At 45.6% G+C, this 27891-nt stretch overlaps 3 long non-coding RNA genes across 10 annotated transcripts; 2 read left to right on the forward strand and 1 right to left on the reverse strand.

Moving 5' to 3' along the window:
- Positions 1-1438: 1438 nt before the first annotated feature.
- LOC309375579 lies at positions 1439-11205 on the forward strand. Its single transcript, XR_014170953.1, has 4 exons — positions 1439-1523; positions 7070-7105; positions 8936-9030; positions 10627-11205. It is a non-coding gene; the product is annotated as an uncharacterized lncRNA (long non-coding RNA).
- Positions 11206-11282: 77 nt separating this feature from the next.
- LOC309375578 lies at positions 11283-27651 on the reverse strand. 8 transcript variants are annotated; one of them, XR_014170947.1, is made up of 5 exons: positions 26398-26577; positions 13857-13900; positions 13485-13624; positions 12247-12383; positions 11283-11823 (listed from the first exon to the last, which is right to left on the reverse strand). It is a non-coding gene; the product is annotated as an uncharacterized lncRNA (long non-coding RNA). The 8 variants fall into 8 exon arrangements; XR_014170949.1 differs by having other exon boundaries at positions 26201-26577; XR_014170950.1 differs by having other exon boundaries at positions 13846-13900; positions 26201-26577.
- LOC309375583 lies at positions 13898-26002 on the forward strand. The gene is made up of 2 exons (XR_014170957.1): positions 13898-14044; positions 25564-26002. It is a non-coding gene; the product is annotated as an uncharacterized lncRNA (long non-coding RNA).
- Positions 27652-27891: the final 240 nt, after the last annotated feature.

Genomic DNA, 27891 nt, shown 5'->3' on the forward strand with positions numbered 1-27891 from the left:
CAAATAGATGTTAAAAAGCATGGGGGAGAGGACGGAACTCTGAGGCACCCCACAAGTGAGAGCCCAGGAGTCTGAACACTCATCCCCCAACACCACTTTCTGGATGCGGCCCAGGAGGAAGGAGCGGAACCACTGAATAAAAGTGCCCCCAGCTCTTCTAGACAGTCCAGAAGGATGTTATGGTTGATGGTATCAAAGGCCGCTTAGGGAGAATTAGGAAACAGCTTTCACCTTTATCCCTAGCCCACCGGAGATCATCAACCAGCGTGACCAAGACAGTTTCAGTCCCATGGTGAGGCCTGAATCCTGATTGGAAGGGATCCAAATGGTTTGCATACCTGGAGTTGTTCAGCAACCACCCACTGAATCTCCTTGCCCAAAATGGAGGATTTGAGACTTGGCGATAGGTGGCCATATTGGCCAGGTCTAAGGATTATTTTTAATAAGTTTAATGACCGCCTCTTTCAGCAGATCTGGAAAGGCTCCCTCACAGAGGGAAGTATTCACCACCCCACAGAGCCCATTGCCCAGCCCTTCCTGGCTCACTTTTATTAGACAGGATGGGCAAGGATCAAGGAGACAGGTGGTTGGTTTCATGTCCTCAGAGGTAACAGATTGGAATTGATCCCACACAACTTGACTAGACAGGACTCTAGCACTCTCCTGCCCTGGCCCTGCTCCCACGGTGGAGTCTACCTCTTTCTGAATCTGAGCAACTTTATCTGCAAAAAATTTTGCAAAATCATTGCAGGAGATCTTGGGGTCTTTATCAGGCGCCGATGGCAAAGGTGGTTCTGTTAAATTGCAAACCACCTGAAAGAGTCTCCTGCTGCTATTTTCTGCAGATGCAATAGAGGCAGTGAAGAAAGTCCTCTTCACCGTCGCTATCACCACTTGGTAGGCTCAACGTTGAGCTCTAACCTGTGTCCGGTCTGATTCAGAATGAGTTGTCTGCTACTGGCGCTCTAGCCGTCTCAATGATTGTTTCATTGTCCTCCACTCTGGGGAAAACCATGGGGCTTTCCCGGCTCCATGCAATCGGAGAGGGCGCTTCAGAGCCAAACAGTCAATAGCTCTGGTTAACTCCACATTCCAGCGGGCCACCAGGGAATCAGCTGAAAGCCCATCAACATTAAATAAAACATCCCCCACCACTCTCAGGAAACCATTTGGATCCATTAAGTGGCAGGGGCGGACCATCCGAATCGGTCCCACCTCCCTGCAGAGGGGAAGGGTTGCAGAGATGTCCAGTTGCACCAGGAAGTGATCTGACCATGGCACTTCTTTTGTTTCACCTTTACTTAATGGGAAATGCAGTCCGCCCTGTCATTCATTTCTGTTCTGTAGGTGGGGAGGACTAGAGAGCAGACACTACGAGTCCCAGAAGGCAATGGGAGAGCCGGCTCCCACTCCTCCCTTTCTCGCTTGGGGGGCGGGGGGATGTTTGGAGTGGCGGGGCAGTTGTTTCAAGATGGCGTATCTGGCTGTGGGAGCAGAAGGAGCTGCTTGCTGGAGCAAGGACCGTATCCTTCCCTCAGGAGGGAGGCGGCGGGAGGGGAAGAAAAGGCGTGGGGGCGGGGCTGTTTTGACGGCGGGGCGGTGATAAACGAGGGCAAAGGCTGACATGGTTCCTGAGCATGTGCAGAGAGCCGCCCCGGTTGCCTCAGAAAGCGAGCCCCGCTCGCTCCGTGGGCTTTGTCCCCGAGTGCAGAGCCAGGCCCAGGGGCTACGGCTGAAGCCCCACTCCCAGGGCGGGCTGACCCTGGTCCCGCTCTCTCTTGCCCCTCGCCCTCCTCGGCAAAGAGCGGGTTGGGAATATTGCTGCTTCAGATTCTAGTGCAAATGGTGCTGCTAATACGTTACATTCCCCAGAGCTCCTTCTAAGTGTCCATCCAGTGCACAGCGTGGCCACCCTAATAGTCGCGCAGAACTGAGCTTCTGCAGCTGATTTCAAGTTTTGTTTGTACAGTAGTTCCCTGTGGTGGAAGTTTTGCTAACTTTGGTGGCTGCCCTTGGGATGAAGACAGGGCTGGTGGTGGGGAGACGTATATTGCACGGCCCTTGAGGTGTCCTATTTATGATATTGTATGTCTCCTGTTACTGTAAAATCTGGGTGCAAGGCTGCTCTGCCACCCAGCTCGTCGGACTAAGTCCGCGGGTCCCTGCGGAGGAAAATGAGCTCAGCCGGAGACAGGAGCAAGCTGCAGAAGATCCAAGTTTATAGCGCAACAGGTTCAAGGCGAGATTGAACAGCGAGGAAGGGGTGACATTAACTTTTGAAACTTCCCTCCATGTCCCAGAATACAGTGCAAAATACATCACAGTTACATCATGAATACATTAAGGAGAAGTTGGGTTGCACAGATTACATCATGAATACATTAGGAAGAAGTTGGGTTACACCGGATTAACATATGGAGGAGGGAGGGGGGAATATGCAGAGCTGGAGATATGCGCAGATAAGCACATCCTGAGTACCGGTGATGAGAAGACAATGGTCCATGTATGCATAGTCTGCCACCTGGCATTGCCCGGAGGAAAGGCTTGGCAGAGTGATTTGACGGGATTAGGGTCTTCCTGAGAGTACGTGACACCTCGCTTGAGGGATTATGTTTGGTTTTTTAATAATATTTTATTAGGTTTTATGAATAAACAGAAAAAACAAAAAAACACATACACAAAAATATAAAATTACAAAATACAAAAAAGAATTACAGACATTTAACTTATAAAAAGAAAAAAAGACAGAAAAGCAAAAAACAAAAATCCCTCTTTTTAAATTCTCCTTTGATTCACTTATTTTCCTGACTTCCTCACATCTCCCTTTTTTGTATCCCTTTTGAAAATTAATTCAGCAAATTCATATCCAATTAACTTATCTATTATCAATCCAATCTTATTTTTAACCTTGTTGCTAGAACCCCTTCAATTCATTTCAATGTCATCAACATTCAAAAATTTTACAATGTTTCTGTAGATAAATTTTAAATTTCCTCCAATCTTCTTCCTCCAACTCTTCTCCCTGGTCTCGGATTCTGCCAGTCATTTCCGCCATTTCCATATAGTCCATTACTTGCATCTGCCATTCTTCCAGAGTGGGTAGGTCTTGTGTCTTCCAGTGCTTTGTGATGAGTATTCTTGCTGCTGCTGTAGCATACATAAAGAAAGTTCTATCCTTCTTTGACACCAATTGGCCGACTATGCCCAGGAGAAAGCCCTCTAGTTTCTTAGGGAAAGTGTACTTACCGTATTTTTCGCCCTATAGGACGCACCGTCCGATAAGGCGCACCTAGTTTTTTGGGGGGGGAATAAAGGGGAAAAAATTATTTCCCCCCCAGGCGCGGGGCTGGGGCGGGGGAGGCCCGCCGGAGCTTCCCCTGACCCCAGCCCCCAAACAGGCAGCTCTCTGCAAGCTGTGGGAGCCCAGGGCTGGCTCCCGCCACTTGCAGAGAGGTCTGCGAAGCCTGGACGTGCTGAGCTCAGTGCGCCCAGGCTTCCGCATGCAGGCACCTCTCCGCAAGCGGCGGGAGCGCTCCCCCCGCTTGCAGAGAGGTGCGTGAAGCTTGGACGCGCTGAGCTCAGCGCACCCAGGCTTCCGCATGCAGGCACCTCTCCGCAAGCAGCGGGAGTGCTCCCCCCGCTTGCGAAGAGGTCCGCGAAGCCTGGAGAGCGAGAGGGGTCTGTGCGCACCGACCCCTCTCGCTCTCCAGGCTTCAGCGAAAGCCTGCATTCGCCCCATAGGACGCACACACATTTCCCCTTCATTTTTTGAGGGGAAAAAGTGCGTCCTATAGGGCGAAAAATACGGTAAGTACCTTCTTCAATTCATTGTAGATCATCTCCCAGAAAGCCTTAATCCTTGGGCACGTCCACCAGAGCTGAGAGAATGTACCTTCAATTTCTTTACATTTCCAGCATTTATTATCGGGCAAATGATAAATTTTTGCAAGCTTGACTGGGGCCATATACCACCTGTACATCATTTTCATAATATTCTCTCTTAGGGCATTACATGCCGTAAATTTAAACCCGGTGGTCCACAACTTCTCCCAGTCAGCAAACATGATATTATAGCCTATATCTTGTGCCCATTTTATCATTGCCGATTTTACTGTTTCTTCCTCAGTGTTCCATTTCAGCAGCAAATTATACATTCTTGATAGAATCTTAGCATTGGGTTCTAGCAGTTCTGTCTCTAACTTTATCTTTCCACCTGGAAACCCACTTTTTTATCTTGGTTAAAAACCTCTCTTATTTGAAAATAGTGTAACCAGTCTCGCACCTTCTCGCTTGAGGGATTATGGAGGACAGGGGAGGTGTCATGGAGTCCTAGAGAAATTGAGCCGATTGGCACCAAAAGCAAGAAAATCGGTGTTGTGGTTGATTTTATATGATTTTTAAAGATTTCAGGCCATTTTATATTGACAATTAAAACTGGAAACAAAGTGGATACATTGTAGCGATATTGACAGTTTTTATGGGTTCACAAGTTTCGATTCCATTGTTCTCCCAGCGGGGTGCCATCAGCAGCTTGTCAAAGGATAAATGAGGCGTGCAGGAGCTCAGCTGAGCTAGTTCTGCAGAGGGAAATGCATCGTTCTGATTGGGTAGAACGCATCCATTCAAGAGATACAAAATGTCTGTATACACGGTCTACTAATGGAAACAATACAGCAGGTATAGCAAAAGGGAGACATAAGGCAGTTTGGGCTTATTTTCGCCCGGTCTATTTATTCTAGCGAATGGACGTAGGGAAAGGAGAAAGGCACTTTTATTTATGGCGTTTGGAGTTAAGTGTGGTGCTTGTGTAACAGTGTGGGGGCTGAGGGGTCCATATGGGGCTGGGTGCCCTAGAGGTCATCGCCTCAGACCCTCTGGTGACCGGCGGAAGGGGTGAAGAAGACATGCCCCCCTTCCGTATCACTCCAGAGCCTCTCCCTTTCACCCAGGGACCCCCGAGCCCGTGATCCTGCAAAACAGACCCAGAGTCTCTTCGTCGCTCCCTCCTCGCGTCCTTTCGGCCCCAGAATGAGGCGTCCCACTCGCCACAGGAAAGACTGACGGTCCCTGCCCCCCAATGGTCCCACTTCTCTATGGAGCTGGAAAGGGAGGCTCAGACCTCCAGGCTCCCAGAGGCAAAGTGAGGAGGTTCTGGGAGGCCTCGCATTGCAGTTCTACAAAAGAAGGCCACCCTGCACTAGTTAGCTCGGTTGGCATGGTGCTGATAATGCCAAGGTTGCAGGTTTGATCTTCGTAACGGCCACCTGCATTTTCCTGCATTTCAGGGGGTTGGACTAGAGTGAGGAGTTTTCACCCCTCCCATATCCAAGAATCTCCTGAGGAGTCTGCTGATTCTCCAGAGAGAAGGAGGCATGTTCTGCTCTCTACTTATTCTACTCCAGCACCACGTCAGTCAGTCAGTCAGTCAGTCAGTCAGTCAGTCAGTCAGTCAGTGTGTCGGAGAGAGAGAGACTGAGTGTTATAGATCGTGTGTAGAGATAAGGTTGCTGCTAAGAGCAGCTGCAGACACTCAGTGTAGTGTAGCATTCTTTATGCTTAGAGAACCCATTAAGCTCTGTATATAGTTGTATAGTAGTTGTAGATAGAATAAAGAAGATATTCTACAGAGCTGCTCTCCGAGTCATTTATATACTCTGCTAGACTCTGCTATACTCTGCTGTGCGACGACTGTCTACTTGTGGAAGTGAATCTGGTGCTCACAACTCTAAGCTGTGAGTCCACAGCACTTTGACCTGTTCCTGTCCAGAAGGTGGTCTCTGGAAGTGCTACCCAGCTCGCCTGGCCCAGTCGGGGCTGAAGTGCATGAGTCCAGTTGGTGGCACTGGCTCAAGGGCGATGCTGACATAGAGGACCTTTAGGATTCCTTCTAATTCTGCAGTTCTATGATTCTAACATCTCTAAGGGGGGGACACATCTTGCATCTCCCACTTAAAAGTACTAGATGAGCAGCTTACCATAACTCCATATGGTCATATTCTGGGTGCACGTTACTGCTGCTGCGCTACTGACCTGGACCCTGTACCTTGGATTTCAACCTTTTTATTTGGCTAACTACTAGTGCAGTGCACAAGAATAAAGTGTTAACAAAGGCTTATAGCAATAGATAGAAATGGGGAGAGAGGAGGAAAAATAAATAGTACCTGGATAGGGAACATTGTATAAGGAGCAGTATATGCAAGTAATTGCATAAACATGCTATTTTGTTTTCCATGTACTGTAATCATTGTTTGCATTTACTGATGCTTACTGTCATTATCCACATACACTTTCTTCTTTCCCAAGATACCTGTTTGGTATTAATATGTTCACATCCTTTTTGAACTAATTTGCAGCTGATGCATTTAAACTAAATCTCTCCATATGGATTTTTAGTCTGGGGGGGGGGCAGAGTAAGAAGCTTCCTTTCAGCATCTAGAAGAGATGATGTGCGGAGAACAACTTCTTGAATGTAACTTGCTGCCACTACTTGGCAACGGGCTGATGGCCAACTTAATTGACTCTACTAATTGATAAATGCCTGCTAAAGATATGCAGTCTGATGGGAGACTGGCTGGTCCAACAGGGAAGGGTCCCATGGTATGGTCTTGGTGGGTGCAGTTTACCCAGATTTCTCTCCTGATCCCCCAGATACCAGTACCTGCTTGTAAGAACCCCAGATAGCTTTTTCAAAAATGTGTGACTTTAAAGCTTAGTCTGTGTCCATAATAAGAGTCTGAGGAGCATTCATTGAGTGTATAGCCTCCAGGAGTTGCTATTATAATAAAGGCTAATACAAATAAATGTGGCTCATTACCTCCGTGATTGAGCTAGTTACAGGGTCTTTAATAAAAGACAACCTTTTCATTCAGGTCTGTTTAAGAGTACTGTAATAGTAATTTACAGAAATGTCTGTAGTCTCCCAGTCAGTGTTGTGCTGCGTCTCAACTTCAATTTTGATGCAGAAGAATTTTCAGACTAGCTCAATCACGGAGATAATATTTCCAGACTGTAAAATGTAGAATGGAACAAACCTTTTGCCCTTGCTTTCCTTGAATGAAATTGTATTCAGTTTCTGATGAAGAGCAGCCACCTGTCTATGTCCCAGGTATGATCTTTGAATGGTTGCCAAATTTAGCTTGAATTGTTGGGTAGTGAATTGGGCCAGGACCTGATTCGGATTCACTCTGTGCATACGGCACATGCACCCTTGTCTCAGCGACTTTGGAGCAACAGCTTAAAATGAGATTGGGGGTCTGTTTGTATCTTTGGGGAGAGGGCTAGAAGTAAAAGAGTTCAAATGAAAACTTAGGGATACAACCTTTTCAGGTCCTTTAGGAGGGCTGGAAAAGTCTTGGTGTGTTTTTAGGCACCATCATCTCATTTTCACAGGCTGGCAGGCAGCCTTAGGTACTCCTTATAGAGCTAGAGAAATGGCTTAAAGCTGCCATTTAGGAACATTTGATCTCTAGCTGCTCATATTTACATGTTTATTTGCTTACAGTTACCCCTCTCCATCATGGAGCCCAAGGAAGTGTACATGTACACGCGGTTCTCAGGCAGTCTCCCTACCCTGGGAGTATATGAGATCAAGCTGTGAATAATGTCATTGTACGCGCTGACTTCCTGACAAATTAGAACTGGGCTTTTGAGTTTCATTTGCCTGCCTAGCCAACTCCCAATTGGCTCTTCCTTACTCAGAGGTATCAGAGAAGTTGAGACAGAGTTTTGTTGGCCTGCTTTGACTTGCTTTTATATTCTGACTGCTGTTACTGAAAAGAGAAAGAAATATTTTCATGGATAATTTTAACAGCTTAACCCATCTGACAGCGAGTCCAACTTGTGCTCTCTGCTCCCGTGATATACCTTTTTGTTGTTGTTCAGATCCAGGAATGATTCCTGTTTGTGTGAAAACGTGTTCTCTGTATTGGTCCTTAGAAGTTACTGCCATGTCAATAAATTTGTTTCTTTAAGGTAGATGAATTTTCTATGACTAATTTTCTTCATGTTTCTTCTACAAGAAGTTCTTTTCTTCAGGCAGATGATTCAATAGATTCAATAGCCCTGGTTGATCAGCCCAGTCTCTTTGTATTGTGTTAATTGTTGCCACCCACTCACTCCTTGGGTGCTGGCTGGGCCCTTCAAATCCAGAGAGAAGCTGGGGCTATCAAGGCATCCAGGGCGGTTTGCAATGTTAAAATACTGAAAGAAATTAGGTATAATGTAAACGTGATCTAGGATGGTGGCAGCGATGGCAGTCCAATTGAATGCAGACTTTTTCTGCCTCCCTTGCTCTCTTCTTATTCTCCCACAGCTGAAAAGTGGCTGTTTGTTATCTGGCTTAGAAGTCTTTCCCCCCCTTTTTTTGTGCCATCATTGTGGCATTCAAGGGGCAAGGATAAAGTAATTGTGTAGGCCTTGAGAAATCCTCCTTGTCCAGGCGTCTAAAAATCTCCTTTAGCATTTGTAACTGGCTAGATTAATATTTGCAAGCCTGGGGCCAAAATGGAGCAAACAAGACCAGTTTCTGTCACAGTGCCCAAGGATTAAAAGCTTCTTTTAGGGAGTCAAAACTCTGGATACACCTCCATTATTGACTGTTCTTGCAGCTGTGTATAGTGTTGTGACAGATGAGCTGCCTTTCAGCTTCAAATAGGAGGAGCAGGAAGCATAGCTGTCAACCTTCCCTTTCCCCCCGGGAAATTCCCTTATTTCAGCACTGTTTCCCGCTGCTTCTTGCTGCGATCCCGGATTGTTAGATATCCCGTAGACTGGACAGGAGAGGCTGCTGATCCCTTATTTTCAAATCTGAAACTTGACAGCTACGGCAGGAAGACATGTTTCCTTTTAACAAATCCCTTGCAGCTGCCTGTTCATGCCCCCTCCGCCAATCAGGAAGGGCACGATTGCTTTTTTAAAAGCTGGTTTTAATTTTCAGGTCCCTGGCAAAGGAGGAATGAAGAGTGCTTCTCTGAAGGATTTATGTCCTGAAGACAAGAGGCGCATAGCAAACTTAATTAAGGAGCCTGAAAGGTGAGGATAAACTGTCTGATAATGCATCGGGTTTAGGATGAGACTCTCTTTCCAATTACTGTTGTGAAATTGAAGCATTCATGTTTATTAAAAGCATATTACCACTCCTTGCTGGCACAGGTATGATCAAGTAGGACATGGAGCAGTTTTTTGTTTTGTTTTTTAAGAAGAGGAGTTTGGATTTGATATCCCGCTTTATCACTACCCGAAGGATTCTCAAAGCAGCTAACATTCTCCTTTCCCTTCCTCCCCCCACAACAAACACTCTGTGAGGTGAGTGGGGCTGAGAGACTTCAGAGAGACTGGCCCAAGGTCACCCAGCAACTGCATGTGGAGGAACAGGGAAGCAAACCTGGTTCACCAGATTACGAGTCTACCGCTCTTAACCACTACACCAGACTGGCTCTCAGGACATGGAGCAGTCGTCTACCTCTCTCTGTTGCAAGAGACTGCTTCTGTTGCAGGAAGGCCTTCAAAGGGTTTCCTACAAAATTTGTCCCCCCTTGTGTCAGGGATGGCCTGGAAAATTGTGCCCTATCTCACTTTGCTGCTTCCCCCCAAGCACCTACAAGTTCTTGCTTTGGACTGTGACATGCTAACAGGGGGCCTGATAGACATGTGTGTTTGGAGACACTGTGAAACCAGCACCCATGTGGTCCTGAGAGCACACTCCCTCCCAAAGGATCTTTAGCGGGAGTCACACAGAGTGCTGCCCTTAATGTGTGTATCTGAACCCTCCCAAACGACAAAGGTGGGTCCACATGGAAATAATATAAAAAATAAGGAATTTATTATAAAGGTAGTTTTAACAACAAAGTGCAGCAGCATACACTCACATTTCTAGGCACATAAAAAAGCAATATTCTAACTTTCTAAATAAGCGTTCTCAATAAGGGCCCAAAGTAAACAGGGGGAAGTTAACTAGAAAGATACTCACAAGTTAGTTCTCTTGGCACCTGCTGGAGTGCTGCTGAATCTGTGAGCGTGCAGGTGATCTGACCTGAGGTTGCCTGACTCATCCTGGAAGTGCCAGTGCTCTGTCTAGTTTGTATTTTCAACTCCGTACTTCTGTTAGAAGCTGGTGAATGCACAATTTCAACTAAAGCGTGGTGGGCTGCCCTAAAACATTGGCTCAGGATTTCAGTGTTTAATCTAGGGAAGGGTTTGTACCAACACCTGACCGATGAGGAATTTGTCAGCAAATGACAATTCTAATAAGCAAAGCGCTTCAGGGGGAAAATGTCATCTTTCCCCATAAAGTGGAGCTGAATACCTGCCTCATAGTAAGTAAATAATTTTTTTTACAAAGCCCTGAGCATCTTCAGTCCAGGGTGCCTCAGGACCCTGTTCTACCTCCACAGCGGAAGGCAGCAGTGTTTCTGAATATCAGTTGCTGGAAGCCACAGGCTGGAAGAGGGAGAGGGAGAGCTCTGTGCAGGTGAAAGATGGATCTTATTCCCAGATCCAGGAGGCCCACTCTTCTCCCATAGTTGTCAAGTGGGCTGGGCTGGAGAGAGAGCACAATTCAGGGCTTGGTGTGGTGGTGGCAGGGATGGTGTCTCCAGTTCTGACATGCTGTGTGCTTCCCCACAACAGGAAGTTATTGAAGAGGAGCTGCTGGCATCGCTCTCAGTCTTACACCAAGCGACGGAAACCATAATCCGCATGACGTAAGTACGGGGAGGTACTTCTAGTCTCCCTACAGCTTGTCACTGCCCCACCTATTCCTGGCACCTCCCTTGCCATGCCCTGAAATTGTACCCCTTGGCCAGACACAGTGCACATTTCCTCACCAGGTTTATGGACTGCTGGGTGCTGATCATTTCCTCCCCCCTTCTTTCTCTTTCCTCTTCAGTGCCTTGAGACCACCTCTGAATTCCTTGCAGGCATCTCTCAGGACCAGCCCAATACATTCTCCACCCACACTCCTCCCTGTAAGGAGGCATCTCTAAATCACAGCAGTCCTGACACTGTCTCAGCTTCATGACATAGTAAAGTGCCCTCTTAACCTATTGACAGAGTTGTCCAAATTGTCTGAAGGCACATACACGGGTGGCCTCCTTGTCAGTGACCCTTTGTAGAGGTCACTTTGGTGACTGATCTTTGCATTTTGTTTTCTGGTGAAATTCTCAGCCCTGCTTTCCTACCGCCTGGTTCCGTAATTGAGCAACAGAGATGCAGGTAACTGGACCTTCTGCTTCTAGGGATCTGAACGGAGGGAAATGGCTTGTCGGTACAGCCTGGAACTGTGGCCAGATAAAAAAATCTGAGGGCAAAAAGGCTGAGCCGTGTAAGCTACGAATAATGCTACCAGAGATACTTGGCCCATCACAAGGATGTAACATCCAGAGACCCTGGGTGTATATTCTTGATTCTCTTGGTATATGTGTCATTTAAAAGGTGTTCCTTCACCTGGGTAATGGACAGGTGGTATAGAAATAAAGTCTTACCACAACCACCACTGCTGTGGCTCTTTCCCCAACTTCAAAGGATATATTGCCTTCATTCTGGCTACAGGCTGCAAAAAGATTTTCATTCTTTGAAGAGAAATAGAGGTGAAGAATGCGTCCTTCTCCAGGTGTGCTGTCATTGGCCCCAGTCAGCATGGCCAACAGTCAGGAGTAGTTGGAGTCCAATAACCAGGCATGGGGACCCCAAGGTGCTCCAGAAGTAGAACAATAGAGCATCTGTTTTGGATCCACAAGGTCCCAGGTTCAATCCACAGCATCTCCCGGTGGGGCTGGGAAAAGACTCTCTGTCAGAAACCCCAGAGGGCCAACTGCCAATTATCATCTGTAGACGACACCAAGGTTGGAGGATCAATGGCTGGGCTTGGTCTAAGGATGCTCCCTGCATCCCATTGCTATGGCTGTGGTGCGGTGTAGGTTGTATTATTGCATTTATCATATAAACACACAAATGACAGATCACAACATAAAAATACAAAATGCTTAATAAAACAAAAACAACTCAAGAGCCAATTAATGGCTTCCTTTTTATATCTTTATTTCTTATTTTGTTTATAAGTTGTCTTCATTCCCTTTCAGAGAAAAGGGTAGGGTATAAAACAACAACAACAACAACAACAACAATAAAGTAAAACAAATAGCAGCAAACTTTCTCCTTTACAAAACAACCCCTTTTTGCAATTTGTCCCCTCTATGGTCCTGGCATGATTCATCAAACTAGTAGCCCAAGCTTTATGAATTTGCAAACCTGGATTAATGGTGGTTCTTCCATATGATGATTATTATTTCTCTCCTGTAGCCATGGCTGGATTGACTCCTCAAAGACCTGTGAGCAGGAAAGAGCTGTACCAGCTTCCCATTGAAGTACGTCTCTCAACATTGAACCTAGATGTGAGTAAGCAGGTGTCAAGCTGACTTCTGGACCAAGGCTTAACCAGATCAGGAAGCTAGTGAGACAGAAAGGCTTCAAGTATTGTTTGTGGTGGTTGTTGTGGTTGTTTTTATTTTTGTTACTGAAAATTTAATAAAATTATTATATATCTCTATAAATTTAGAACCCTTTTCAACACAGACACATTATAGACACACATCTAAGCATGGGTATTTCTTAGATCCCAGTCCTTGTCTAGGCATTTGTGTCTGCTTTGTGCAAGGGTGGAAAACAACCATCCATTTCTCTGGTGACATAACGACTCATCCCTCTAATAACTCGTATAGCGTGATCCTACAGCACAGGGCCCCAGCCCCATAGCTGTACTCCTGCCAGGACAAGAGGAGCTCCACAAGGATGCAGCAGCAGTTCTCCTTCCACCTGCTGCATCCATTTTGTACAGAAAGGGGAGACTTGGCCTTGAAGAAGGGTACTTCTTCAGCCAGCCTTACAAATGTCAAAAAGTTACTAGCCTGCAATATTTGTTTTGCCCCCTCCTCCAAAGTCAGCATGGAAACGCAGCAAAAAAGTAGCTTCTTCCATGAAGGATGGTGGAGGAGAGACACTCTGAGAGTCCACTGTTTCTGTGATGACTGCGGATGAGACAAGACTACTCTTCCTTTACAGCTAGCCAGGAAATCAAGTGAGCTGGCTGCTCAGTCACCTGCATGAATTCCTGGTTGCCTGGGGCTACTAGGCAAGTCGTCAAATACTAGGCATTCTTCGGTGATTTTAAAACCGATCCCTTTCACCTTTTGAGTCTTCAAACACATGGATGTATCCATCCCTTTAGGTGCCACTTTGAATTAGCAAAGGCTAACAATACAATACTTTTTCCCCTCTGAGAGCTTGCCATTTCTTGCCAACAGAGGCCTGTGGCACAGTTCACAAAGAATGAACAAAGGGTTTGTACCCCTTGTATGTGATGCCTCTTGAAGAGCATGACTGGGAGTTGTGGCTAGACATTACCAAGAAAACATGCCCTTCTGGGTTCAGCTACTCCTTTCAAAGAAGTCTTCAAAAGCTAATAAACTTCTTCTTATCTTTGTACCGACCTGCTGCCCAGGCACTTGTCCTGTACTTTTCCAGGCATCCATTGGGGCAGGAGCAGGAGCTGCAGGCACCTTTGCCTTCACTTCCCCATTCTGACCTTTCAGCAGGTGTCTTGCTCAAAAATTCCTCTCTTTGGAAATTCCTAGAGACTGAGCAGACAAGATCAGAAAAACATCCAAGTTGTTCTTACAAAGCACTTCCCAAACTGAAGCTTCCCCCCAAAAAGAGGAAATGAAATGAAAGCAGCACCAAAGAAAGAAAAGCTTAAGCAGCCCAGGAAAAAACTCTTAATGAAGAAAAACAAACCAGCCCAGACTTGAGAAGGCCCAAGGATAACCCTGCCCAACACCAAGAACCCTGCACCTTGGACTAACTCTTCCCATCCGGAGACAGGGGCCGAACGCTTGGTTGAAGAGTCCTGCAGGGTTACACCACAGACCAAAGATTAATAGTCTTTTTATAGACCCCAGTTATCACATCAGCTGCCTGACTATACTCAACAGTTTTATAAGAAGAAGCTCAATTATTTTGTATACCAAACAGGTTTTTAATGGCTTTGAAGGTAATAATAATAATAATAATAATAATAATAATAATAATAATAATAATAATAATAATTTATTTATACCCCGCCCTCCCCAGCCAAGGCCGGGCTCAGAGTGGCTTACAAGCAATAATAAAAACAAGATGAATGATTACAACTTAAAAACAAAATAAAATACAACATTAAAATAATGGAACATTAAAATATTAAAATGTAGCCTCATCGCAGGAGGAGAAAGGAAAAGAAAAAAGAAAGAGAGGGAGGGAATCAAATTGGCTCCAAGCCAAAGGCCAGGCGGAACAACTCTGTCTTACAGGCCCTGCGGAAAGAAATCCGATCCTGCAGCGCCCTGGTCTCATGAGGCAGAGCGTTCCCACAGGCCGGGGCCAGTGTTGAAAAGGCCCTGGCTCTGGTTGAAGCCAATCTAACTTCCTTAGGGCCTGGGACCACTAGGGTGTTGCTATGTATGGACCTTGAGGCTCTCCGTGGAGCATACCGGGAGAGGCGGTCCCATAGGTACGAGGGTCCTAGGCCGTGAAGGGCTTTAAAGGTCAAAAGCAGCACCTTAAATCTGACCCTGTACTCCACCGAGAGCCAGTGCAGCTTGAAAAGCACTGGGTGAATATGCTCCCATGGCAGAGACCCCGTGAGGAGCCTCGCTGCAGCATTCTGCACCCGCTGGAGTTTCTGGGACAGCTTCAAGGGCAGCCCCACGTAGAGCGAATTACAGTAGTCAAGCCTGGAGATGACCATCGCATGGATCACTGTGGCCAGGTCGGGGCGGGAAAGGTAAGGGACCAACTGCTTGATGCGGCGAAGGTGGAAAAATGTCGCCTTGGCTGTTGCTGTAACTTGCGCCTCCATGGAAAGGGAGGCGTTAAGGATTACACCCAAACTCTTAACGGAAGGCAATGGCACTAATTGGGCCCCCACAAGAGAAGGGAGTTGGTCCCTCATCCCCATGCCATCCCGACCTAGCCATAGGACCTCTGTCTTCGAAGGATTTAGTTTCTTTTCTTTTTTTAAAAAATACATTTTTATTGAAGTTATACACAAAAACAGACATATAAGAAAATACAGAGAAAAAATTACAAAGAAGAGAGAGAAAAAAGAAAAAAAAACACATCCGAAAAAAGAAAAACACACAATCTGAACTTCCTTCCATCCTTTTGATAAGTATCAAATATCTCCTTCCATTACGTATTTGATTTTCAATCTATAATCTTAAATTCACTCGCTGGTCGTATTGTTCTAACCCCGTCAGTTCACTTTAAACATTTATTCCAATATATTTCCAAAATTTGCTCCAATTTTTCAGAAATTTCTGTTCATCCTGATCTCTTATTTTACCTGTTAATTTGTCAAGCTCAGCATAGTTTACCATTCTAATCTGCCAATCCTTTATGTTGGGGATAGTTTCCACTTTCCAATATGGCGTAGAGGAATATCATCCTATCTTCCTTTTTAATTTCTTTATCCATCATTCCCAACAAGAAGGCTTCAGGCCTTTTGGGAAAAGTATACTTAAATATTTTTTTAAGTTCATTATAAATTGATTCCCAAAAGCCTTTCACCTTTTTACATGTCCACCATAAATGATATAGCTCACCCTCCGCCTCGCCCTATTTCCAGCATTTCTTGTCCTTTAATCTATACATTTTGGCCAATTTCACAGGGGTGTGGTACCATCTATATAGCATCTTCCAGATATTTTCTCTCAGTGCCATACATGCTGTAAACTTTATGTTACAATTCCAGACTTCCATCCACTTTTCGAAATCAATATTATAACCAAAGTCAATTGCCCATTTAATCATTGCCTCCTTCACCTCCTCGTCCTTTGTGTACCACTCTAATAGTATATCATAGATTCTGGACAGGGTTTTGTTTTTGCCTTCTATTACTTCTATATTAAATTTTGATTTTTTATCATCAAAACCCACCTTCCTCTTATCCTCTTTTAACAAATCATTCACCTGGTGGTATTGCAGCCAACCAGTGAATAAATTTTTTATTTCTTCATAAGGTCTAAGTTTGGGCCCTTGGTCTGTTTTTCTTAACATTTCTTCATAGGTGGCGTTTATCTCCTCCATATTTATTTTCTTGACCGTTAAAACCTCTATTGGTGAAATCCACCATGGGGTCTTTCTTTCAAGGAGGTTTTTGTTCCTTTCCCATGCTTGGTATAATGGTCCCCTAAAAATATGGTCTAAGAAACTCTTGTGGACTTTCACTTTCCCATACCAAAGGTACGAATGCCATCCGTACCAATTAAAGCCTTCCAGGTCCAGTTGCTCTCTATTCTCCAGTTTTATCCAATCTTTTAACCAAAGTATACAAGCCGCTTCATAGTATAAACTTAGGTTCGGGAGAGAAAAACCCCCTCTTTCTTTTTTGTCTATCAAAATTTTCATTTTTATCCGTGGCCTTTTCCCCTGCCAAATATACTTTGCCAAGGCTCTCTGCCACTCTTTACATTGTTTTAGGCCTTTATGTATGGGGATGGTTTGGAATAAAAATAACATTCTGGGCAGAATGTTCATTTTAACAACAGCTATCCTCCCCAAAAAAGAGAGTTTCATCCTCCCCCAAATTTCCATGTCTTTCTTTATACTCCTCCAGGTGGCATCATAATTATCCTTGTATAAATTTATGTTCTTAGCTGTAACCCAGATCCCAAGATATTTCATTTTCTTAGCTACCGCATTTTTGGTCCTTCTTTCTAGATCTATCATTTCTTCCTTTGTTAAATTTTTAACTAACATTTTGGTTTTGTTTTTATTTACCTTAAGTCCTGCCACGGCTCCAAATTCGTCAATTTTTTGTAAAGCTTCTTTTACGCTATTTTTTGGGTCTTCTAAGGTTAGTACGATGTCATCTGCAAAGGCCTTGATTTTATATTCCCTCTTTCCTACCTTGACTCCTGTGACTTCTGTTGCCCCCCTCAGTCTCTCGTTTAGTATTTCTAATACTGTTATAAACAATAGAGGGGACAGGGGGCAGCCCTGTCTGGTTCCTTTATATATACTAAAATATTCTGTTGTGGTGTTGTTTATTACCAATTTTGCCTTCTGTTCCTTGTAAATGGCCTCGGTCCAGTATATCTGAAGGAGCGTCTCCTCCCCCATCGTTCTGCCCGGACACTGAGGTCCAGCTCCGAGGGCCTTCTGGCGGTTCCCTCCCTGCGAGAGGCCAAGTTGCAGGGAACCAGGCAGAGGGCCTTCTCGGTGGTGGCGCCCGCCCTGTGGAATGCCCTCCCACCGGATGTCAAGGCGATGGACAACTACCTGACATTCAGAAGACATCTGAAGGCAGCCCTGTTCAGGGAAGTTTTTAATATGTGACATTTTAGTGTATTTTTCATTTCTGTTGGAAGCCGCCCAGAGTGGCTGGGGAAACCCAGCCAGATGGGCGGGGTACAAATAATAAATTATTATTATTATTATTGTATATAGCTTCTATGCCTTTTCTAAATTTCTCTCCCATTCCCATCATTTCCAAACTTTTCTTCAAGAAATCCCACGAGATGTTATCGAACGCTTTTTCAGCATCTATGAATACCAAGGCCGCTTGTCTATCTATGCTCATATCCAAATATTCAATAATGTCTATCAAGTTCCTTACATTGTCCCTTAGTTGTCTCCCTGGGAGGAAGCCCGTTTGATCTTTATGTATTCTGTTGTTCAGAACCTTTTTTAGTCTTTCTGCCATTATATCTGCAAATAGCTTGTAATCATTATTTAGTAGTGAAATTGGCCTATAGTTTTTCACTTCCAAGGTATCTGCATCTTTTTTGGGAATCAAAGTAATATATGCTTCCTTCCAGGTATTCGGGATCCTTCCTTCCTTTAATATATTGTTCATCACTTCTCCTAACACTGGGGATATTTGATTACTTAGTGTTTTATAATATTTGGCCGAAAGGCCATCTGGACCTGGCACTTTCCCATTTTTCATCTTTTTAATAGCCTTCTTTATCTCTTCTTGAGTAATTTTCTGGTCTAGTATCTCTTTTTCTTCTTTTGGGATTTGTTTTAAATGATGTTCTTGCAAAAAGTGCTCTATTTCTTGTTTTGTTTCCTTTCCGCTTTTATATAAGTCCTTATAATATTTTTGAAATATCTTCCTTATTTCTTTTGGCTCTTCCACAATCCTTTCTCCTTCCTTTATCTTACTAATCGTGTTTTGTTTTCTTCTTTCTCTTATTTGCCACGCCAAATATTTGCCTATCTTGTTTGCAGATTCAAATGTCCTCTGATTCATCATTTTAATTTTCCATTCTACCTCTTGGTCAATTATTGTAGAAAGTTTAGCTTGTAATATCTTTATATTCTGCTTTGCAATCTACTCACTCGGGTTAATAGTTAATTTTCTTTCATTTTCCATAATCTGTGTTAGGATCTGTTCCTTCTTTGACTCTTTTTCTTTTCTTACTTGACTATTTTTCTGTATTAAAAAGCCCCTCATAACTGCCTTTCCTGCGTCCCACATCGTCTCTATAGCAGTTTCCCCGTTTAAATTCCATTTGAAGTAATCTTCTATTGTCTCTATTGCCTTATTTACAATCTTCTGATCATTAAATAGAAATTCGTTAATTCTCCATCTAGTTGTTTTGATATCCTTGCCTTTCAGCTCAATGTAAACCGCATTATGGTCAGATATAGTTCTTGGGAGAATTTCTGATTTAATTAAATTCTGAGTTAATTCCTTCGAGATCCAAATGCTATCTATTCGCCCCCAACTCTGATTTGGGTTTGAGAAGAAAGTATATTGTTTTATAGTGGGGTTTTTGAGTCTCCATGCATCATTTAATCCCAGATTATTTACCATGTCAAAAAAGGATCGCAGTAATTTACCTTCCTTCTTCTCTTGTTTTTTTGTTAACTTATCTAAATTTGGAGACACCACCCCATTAAAGTCACCCATTAAAATCATTTTTTGATCCATCCATTCCATCAATTTATCTCCTAATTCAGAATAGAAGGCAGATTTTTTATCGTTTGGAGCATATATTCCAACAACAATTATTTTTTCTCCCTGAGACACCATCTGAACAATAATTACTCTCCCTTGATCATCTTTATGTAATAATTGTGGCTCATATTTTTCCTTAATATATAATACCACCCCTCTTTTCTTCACTCTATCTGATGTCACAAAATCTAATCCCAGTCTCTTATTACATAATAGTCTCTTATGCTTATTTATTATATGCGTCTCTTGGAGACATATTAAGTCATAGTTCTTTTTCAATAATATGTGTGTAATCTGATTCCTTTTGTTTTTATTGTTCAACCCATTCACATTCCAGTTTAGTATTTTTAACGTCATCTGTTCTGTAATATTAGTTAACTTATCAAACCTATGCGCAATCTACTGTTCTTTGTCTCCTTTCTCTAGTTCTTCTCCTTCTCCTTTTGAGCTCTCCTCTCTTTCTTCTTCTTCACTCCCCCCATTTTCTTCCCCCTGCTGGTTCCCCACCTCCTCCTCCCCCATCATTTTCCCCAGGTCCTTCTCATATCTCCTTGCAAATTTTTGTAGTTCTGAGATGGTAGACAGTTTGAACTTTTTTTCTTTGAAATAGAATGAAATACCTTCCGGAAACTCCCATCTGTACAGGATCCCATTTTTCTTCAATTGATTTGTTAATTTTTTATATGGGTCCCTCCTTCGAAGAAATCTCGAAGGAATCTCTTTATAAATAATAATTGGGTTTCCTCCAATATATAACCTTTTAACATAATTCTGTTTCAAAATTTCATTTCTTATCTCCAATGAATTAAACATGGCTATTAAATCTCCTGGCAATTTTTTCCCTCTGGCTTTTGCCGATTTTATTCTTATTCGGAATATGTTTACCAGACAGTGGTTTATCTCTTCTTCTTTTCTATCTAACCATATTGCCAGCTCTTTCACCACTTTAACTCGAATATTCTCATTTAGATCCTCTGATATTCCTCTAAATTTTAGGTTAGATTGATTCTGGCGCATCTGCGTCATAGCCATGTTGTCCAACAACTCTTCCTGTGTTGCTCCTATCTCTTTAACTTCTAGTCTAATCCTGTCCATCTCTTTCTTACTGTCTTTCGCGTCCTTTTGCACCCTCTTCACTGAATCCTCCAAGCCCTTAGTTCTTACCGAGAGATCCTTAACCTTTCCTGTCAATTCTCCCACCACTTCCTCCAGTTTCTTATCTAGGGTATCTTGAACCTCTATCAATTTTCTCTCAATGTACTGTTCATTATTTTTAAATTCCTTTCTTATTTCGGCCATCATAATCTCTAATTTCTCTTGCCTCCTTCCCCTCTTCTTGTCTTGAAGGCCTCCTTTCCGCTGGTGTTGCCACCCCCTTCTTAGAACCGTTCGGCATTTGTGTATTTGAGTTTAAATCTTCCTAATATACTGTAGGGGTAAGGTATAGAGGTAAACAGGCTAACGTCCCTCAGATAATTACAGTGGGGGTCCAAAATTAACTAAATTGGTACAGTGCAAAAGTTAACTTTTATTTAAGGTCAAATAATAATAATACAATACAGTAATAGTACGATTTTAACTGGACCTAAGTCAGGACAGGTGTTTGAGTCCTCAAAGTCTTATGGTTAAATATAGTAAGCACCTGAACCACCAAAACGCCTCCAGATTCAGGGGATTCTCATGGGTAGGGTCCTGCAAAGACGTATTCTTTAACTTTGCATCCCGGGGTGTATGTCTCTTTAAATCCCAAAGAGAGACAAGAGAGTCACAGCCGTCTCTGAAGATCAAGAGCGTATCAGATTGAGTTAACGAAGGCGGGTCCCTTTTAGCTTGCACAATATGGCAATCTTTTTCACAGTCTCACGGTCTTTAAACAAAGTTTAAACACTTTAAACACAGTCTCACAGTTCCTGTCTTTAAGCACAGAGTGCTGCTAAGGCACCTATCTCCCACACTCCGTTTGAGTCCCAATTCTCCCCAGTCCTGCAGTTTAGAAACAGAAAACCTCCACGAAAATCCGTGCTGGCTGTAGCACTCTCCGTCCCGATGAAGCAGAAAAGTCTTTTTCCCCTCTCTCTAAACCGTTTAATAATTCCGCTGTAACTGTTACCTTGCCTCCGACGCTTTATACTTTGTGTCTGAGGTCTTTCCACCACACCACACTCACTTGGCGGCTTGTTTTCTTCTTTTTGTTTCCTCTCTCCCAGCGTCTTGCTATACTCTTTTTTCACCTTATCGCCAGAGATGGACTCCTCCTCCTTTTCACCAACTTATTCCTTCTCCGCTGGGTTCTTATCAAAACGTTCCATTAATCTTATCCTATTTGATGTTCTCCAATGTTTCTTTAACCTCCACTGCTTTTTCCACAGTGTTTTTATAACTCCTTCCCAGCTTCTCCGCTGTTGTTGGAGGTCCGCCGCTTTCCCTCAGAGCTTGAGGCTTCACAGCATGGAGTCTGTTACCTCCCCTTTATGCTGCAGCTCCAGCCTTGTTAAAACGCCGACAACACAGGCGAGCACAGGCAGCGTCGCAGGGTGCTTGTCCCCCAGGATTCCCTCCTGTGGTTTCGGGGTTCACGTAGCCTTCGCGACCCCTCTAAATCTCCATGCTGTTCGAGACCCCCCGGAGGAGTTATCTCGCGCTCCTTTTCCGTGGCCGCGGCGTCCCGGAAGCCTCGAAGGATTTAGTTTCAATCGGCTCCCACGAAACCATCCAGCCACAGCTTCCAAGCATCTGGTCAGTGTGTTTGGGGCCGAGTCAGTGTGGCCATCCATCAGCAGATAGAGCTGAGTGTCATCAGCATATTGGTGACAGCCCAGCCCAAAGCTCCGGATAATCTGGGCAAGGGGGCACATAAAGATGTTAAAAAGCATCGGGCGGGGAGAGAATTGCACCCTGCGGCACTCCACACACCAAGGAGTGGCGCGATGACATTTCCCTTCCTAGTGCCACCCTCTGTCCCCGACCAGAGATAAAAGAGCACAACCAGTTACGGGCTGTGCCCTGTATCCCCACGTCTGCGAGGCGGTGGTCCAGAAGATCATGATCGACCATGTCAAAGGCTGCTGACAAATCTAAAAGGATCACCAGTCCTGACCCGCCTCGATCCAGTTGTCTACGGAGATCATCTGTTAGGGCAACCAGAGCCGTCTCCGTCCCAAAACCAGGACGGAAACCGGACTGAAATGGATCTAATGCTGATGTTTCCTCCAGAAACCTACCAAGCTGTTCAGCAACCGCTCTCTCAATTACCTTACCCAGGTATGGAAGATTTGAAACTGGGCGGTAATTGGATAGGTCTAAGGGATCTAATGAAGTTTTTTTTAAGAGTGGACATACCACTGCTTCCTTCAGTTCCCCTGGGAATGTCCCCGTGTCAAGGGACAAATTGATAATTTCAACCAGGGGGGTCCGCGCAACATCTGGACACTCCCTAATCAGCCAAGACGGGCACGGATCAAGGAGGCAGGTGGTGGGCCTACCAACTTGGAGGAATCTATCCACATCAGTAGGGAGTATCCGATCAAAATGGTCCAACACTGGACCTGAAGTCAGTCGAGGGGCCTCCAGTTCAGTCACTGTATCTAAATTGGCAGGGAGGTCACAGCGGAGCAACAGAACTTTCTCCGCAAAAAAACCCGCGAATGCCTCACAGCTGTGGGTCGAATTTGTGCTTAAATTTGGTTGTCCTCCTAAGGACGTTATTGACCTAATTATTTTAAAAAGTTGTGCCGGGTGAGAGCTAGCGGATGCAATGGAAGCTGCAAAGTAAGATTTCTTAGCAGCTTTCATAGCCATCTCATAGGCTTTCATAAACGTCCTATAAGATGTTCTTGAGGCTCCATCACGAGTCTGTCGCCATACTCGCTCTAGCCGTCTGAGATCCCGCTTCATTTTCCGGAGCTTCTCAGTAAACCAAGGGGCCCGGTTTCGACGGGGTCGCAGAGGGCGCTTAGGCGCGATCTCATCAATGGCTGCCAAGAGCCGGTTATTCCAGTCCTCAACAAGGTCATCTAATGAGTCGCCAGGAGGAGCAGGGTTCCGCAAGGTTTGTCGGAATCTATCAGGATCTATCAGTTTTCGCGGACGAGCCCAAATAGGTTCGCCACCCGAGCCGGAGAGGAGCGGGAAGTCTATCTTGGCTTTCAGAGCGTAGTGATCAGACCATGGCACTTCCACAGCAGGGAGCATGATCACATCTATGCCAGCCCCAAAGATCAGATCCAGCGTGTGGCCTGCTTGATGAGTGGGGCCCAAAACAACCTGGGAGAGCCCTAGTGTTGCCATGGAAGTCACTAGGTCCAGAGCCTGTGAGGAGGGAGCGGCATCGGCATGGACGTTGAAGTCTCCCAAAACCAGTAGGTTTGGGAACTCCAAGGCCCAGCCCGCCACCACCTCCAGCAGGTCTGACAGGGTGGCTGCAGGTGTGCTGGGTGGTCGGTACACCAGCCAGACAGCCAAGCTCTCCTTGGTGCCCCACACGAGACCAACACATTCAATGCCGGAGATTGCCAGTGATGGCAGAGCTCTGAAAGAGCAATCCTCCCAGAATAACAACGCTACTCCTCCCCCCCGACCCACAGTCCGCGATTGATGGAGGACAGAGAAACCTGGGGGTGTTATCTCATGTAGGGAGACTACTTCGCCTTCCCGCACCCAGGTCTCCGTCACGCAAGCCAGGTCAATCCCCTGCGAGACAAAAAAGTCATGCATGGTGGCGGTTTTGTTGCCTATGGACCTGGCATTGCACAGCACCAATGACGGAGGTGTGTAATCCTTGCTCTCCCTACCCTCATCCCTTGGGATGGGGCGTAGATTGGAAGGGGTTCGAGGATCACTGCATCTCGAAACCCTTCGCCGATAGCGATATCTAGCCCCACCGCCATTCCTCCCTAGCCCTTCAATTGTGGAAATCCCAGATCCCATACTAGCCTCCCCAATAGATGGATAACATCCCCTCAATAACAAGTCATCCTTGGGCCAGGACCCCTGGGTCAAAGTGGTATGGGAAAGAGGTGGAGGTCTGATAGGGTAAGTATCCCTAGAAGATAAAACCCAACCAACCGCACCCCAAGCGGGGGGGACAGTCCCATGGTGTTTCATTAACTCTCAATCCCCCTCTCTCTCCTGGGTTAATTGGAGGATTGTTGGTTCTATCTGTGGCTGTGGAAGTATTAATGAGGTATGTGTTATAAAATGTGGATCACTGGCCAACAAAGAGCCAGATTCGAATTCGGAAGATCTGTCCATCCTGTCTCGCCAGGAGTACAGTAGAGAAGGCTGATCATTCTGGTAAGTTTTTGGAACATTAGGCAAAGGTCCAGATGTAGATTTGGTGCTGGATATCTCCAGATTGTCAGCAACATAGAGTTCTTTATGTGTTGTTGCCATAGAAATGTTGGAGGTGCCAAATTCCTTATCTAATTTGGTGTCGTTTGAAAAGGGAACAGGGAGTTGCACTGATGTCTTTCGATGGGATAAAGAGCTGTTGGACGTCTTTAAATATTGTGCTCTAGGCTCTACTGTCCTTATATTTTGGGTAGAAATCTCAGTCTTTATACTCATTAGCCTCTTCTTCAGGTCTTGTAATTCTAGGCTTACAGAGTTATTTTCTTCCTTCGGGCAATTAGTATTTCTAGTGTTGAGCTTGGTTTCCTTTATCCGCATTAGCTTTGACTCTATGCAAGGGACCAATTGCCTCCTAGTTTCGTCCTTAAATACCCTCACTGGGCGGAGAGAATGGAACCACCATAGGGTATCCTTTATCTCCATGAGTCGAGATGGGAGGGTTGATGACCTAAAGGTCATAAATAGGCGCATGGTGTTTCTCAAGGTAGGCAGGAAGTGGAAATTTTCTAGATCTACATTTCGGTAATGGTAATTCAGGAGCTGAGACAAGGACATAGTAATTTGTCTGCGGTTCATCCACCTATGAGTGTATCGGTGAATCTCAAGCATTATCTGGTTCCTTTGCAAGACTTGACAGGACCTCACTTCATCCATAGTTTGAGTTGGTGAGTTGTTAACAGAGTCATTTCTTATCATCCTTTTAAGCCCTTGGGCATTTAAAGGGGAGGAACTAGTATCCAATTGTTTCTCAATGTTAACTATTCTGGTGAGGATTTCATCCAGTCTTTGGAGAACCAGAACCATAGTTTCTGCAGACAACATGCAAATCTCTTGGTAGAGGAGCGTATCCCGAATTGGTTGAAAGCAGGCTCCTCTGATATCTTGTTCTAGAGGCATGGGTGGGTCAGCGTTAGGAGTGGGAGGAATCCCTCCTGCTCCTGCTCTTGCCGTCTTGGACGGATTAGCTTTTTCTGGGAGGAGGGGGGTCGGGTCATTGACATCCTCCTTAAGGGGGGTGAGGTTCCCCCAACGCTGTTACTCACTGTTTGTTCTATTTGCTCCGTTTTCTCGGTTTCCTCAACCCGCTCTGTTTCTGAGCCAGGGCAGATGGGGTTGGCTCTCTGCTGATTCTTTGTTTTAGAGGAATTGTGAGTCTCAATAATGGTCTTCTGGCTCTTTGCACCTCGTTTTCTCCTTCCGGCAGGCATTCTCAGGTACTTGATAAAGCTTTATAATTCCATGAGCAATTAGCCTATGCTCCTCCCTACCATTTCTTAGACAATCATGAAGTTGACAAGTCTTATTCCAAGCCATGTTTCAGCGGCTAGAACAGGATCAATCACAACACAGAACCAAAGACCAGGGAGAGGACCAGAGAGGAGGACAAGTGCAATTTTTGCTGCCTTGTTCCTAAACTCAGAGCACGTTTCCACACTTCTGTCATTCAGGGCTGGAACATCCTATCATATGTAATTTACTACCTATCAATGTGGGCTGGCTGCTTTGGTATAACCCCAGCTTCTCTCTGGATTTGAAGGGCCCAGCCAGGACCCAAGGAGTGGGTGGCTGGAAACAATTAGCACAACACAAAGAGACTGCAAGCTGATCAACCACTGCACCAGTACTTGGCCAAATAAAGAGGTTGAAATCCAAGGCACAGGGTCAGTAGTAAATGCAGGTCACTCACTGCTAAAGACTCCGTTGGGGGGGAGGAGGTGCAGCAAGTTACGTGCACCCAGAATATGACTACATGGAGTTAATCGTGATCTAATCTAGCTTTAATCTAGCTCTTTTTAGTTGGAGATGCAAGATGTGTGCCCCCCCCTCCTTAGAGATGTTAGAATCACAGACCTGCAGAATTAGAAGGAATCCTAAAGGTCCTCTAGTCCAACCCCCTGAAATGCAGGAAAATGCAGGTGGCCGTTAGGAAGATCAAACCTGCAGCCTTGGCATTATCAGCACCACGCTCTATCTCCAACCGAGCTAACTAGTGCAGGGTGGCCTTCTTTTGTAGAACTGCGATGCGAGGCCTCCCAGAACCTCCTCACTTTGCCTCTGGGAGCCTGGAGGTCGGAGCCTCCCTTTCCAGCTCCATAGAGAAGTGGGACCATTGGGGGGCAGGGACCGTCAGTCTTTCCTGTGGCGAGTGGGACGCCTCATTCTGGGGCCGAAAGAGGCTCTGGCTCTGCTTCTCGGCTCCCGGGCTCGGGGGCAGCAGCCGAGATCTTGAAGCAACGGCCAACGGCCCCCGCCCTGCCACGCCCCCCGCGCCCCACTCTCGCCTCCCATTGGCTGAGAGGACCCGGGCTTCGCCCAGATACCGAGTCGGAAGAGCCGGCCAATGGGGAGGCCTCGAATCAGGCGCGTGGGAAAGGAAAGAGGGGTTGGCGCCGGCTCGCCCACTGCCTTACTGCCTTCTGGGACTCGTAGTACCTGCCCTCTATTCTTCCCTCCAAAGAACGGAAATGAATGACAGGGAGGACTGCGTTTCCCAAAAGCCAACGCGGCGCGGCTTCCCAGCTACGGGTCGCGAGAAGCAGCAAAAGGCCCCCACCTGGTGCTGTTTTCCCTGCCAGGTGTGCAGGTGGTCAGAGGCTGAGGCGGGAGGGAGGAGGAAGAAGAGGGAGGAGAAGGCCCTGCGCAGCCTCAGCAGCTCCAGCCGCACCAAGCCCGACCTGGAGACGCTCCCCTGGCATCCCTGGTTGGCATGGAAACTGCCCAGAGCCTTTCTTTCCTGCCTTCTTCCTCCCAACAGCCCCGGGAGGGAGGCCAGGCTGAGAGGCAGCGACTGCCAGCCCAGCCCCCCCCCCAGCCCTTCCTTTTTTATTCGCACAACAGCCCCGGGAGGGAGGCCAGCCAGAAGGAGAAGCACGGAAAATGCTCCAAGGCTGCTTATTTGATTGCATTTCTATCCCGCCTTTTTCTCCGAGGAGCCCAGGGTGGCCCAGATGGTTCTCTCCCTCCTCCTTTAATCCCCACAACAACATTGAGGCAGGTTACGCTGACAGGCACTGATTGACACACACACCCGAGGACTCTAGCCACTGCATCACACTGCCTCTCCTTCGACTTTGCTATGGCAGAAAATCCTGCCTGGAGCCTCCCATGTTTTGGACCTGACCTTCGGCACACTCCCCCCCCCCCCAAATTAGTCACCTTTGTTTGGAGGAAAAATACCTGCTACCTTCCCTTTTTCTTCTTCTTTTTTAAAGGCTTGCCTTCTCCAAAGTGTACATGTGATCTTCTCTTTTGCCCCTGGGATATTTCTAATCCAACATCCAGGCTTTTAAGGCAAAATTTCCTATTAGATCTAGGATCAAGGGGTCAGCAAACCTTTTCAGCAGGGGGCCGGTCCACTGTCCCTTAGACCCTGTGGGGGGGCCGGACTATATTTTTAGGGGGGAGAGGGGATGAACGAATTCCTATGCCCCACAAATAACCCAGAGATGCATTTTAAATAAAAGGATACATTCTACTCATGTAAAAACATGTTGATTCCTGGACTGTCCGTGGGTCGGATTTAGAAGGCGATTGGGCCGGAT

Source organism: Podarcis melisellensis, assembly GCF_964234715.1.
Source record: "Podarcis melisellensis genome assembly, chromosome: 8".
NCBI lineage: Eukaryota > Metazoa > Chordata > Lepidosauria > Squamata > Lacertidae > Podarcis > Podarcis melisellensis.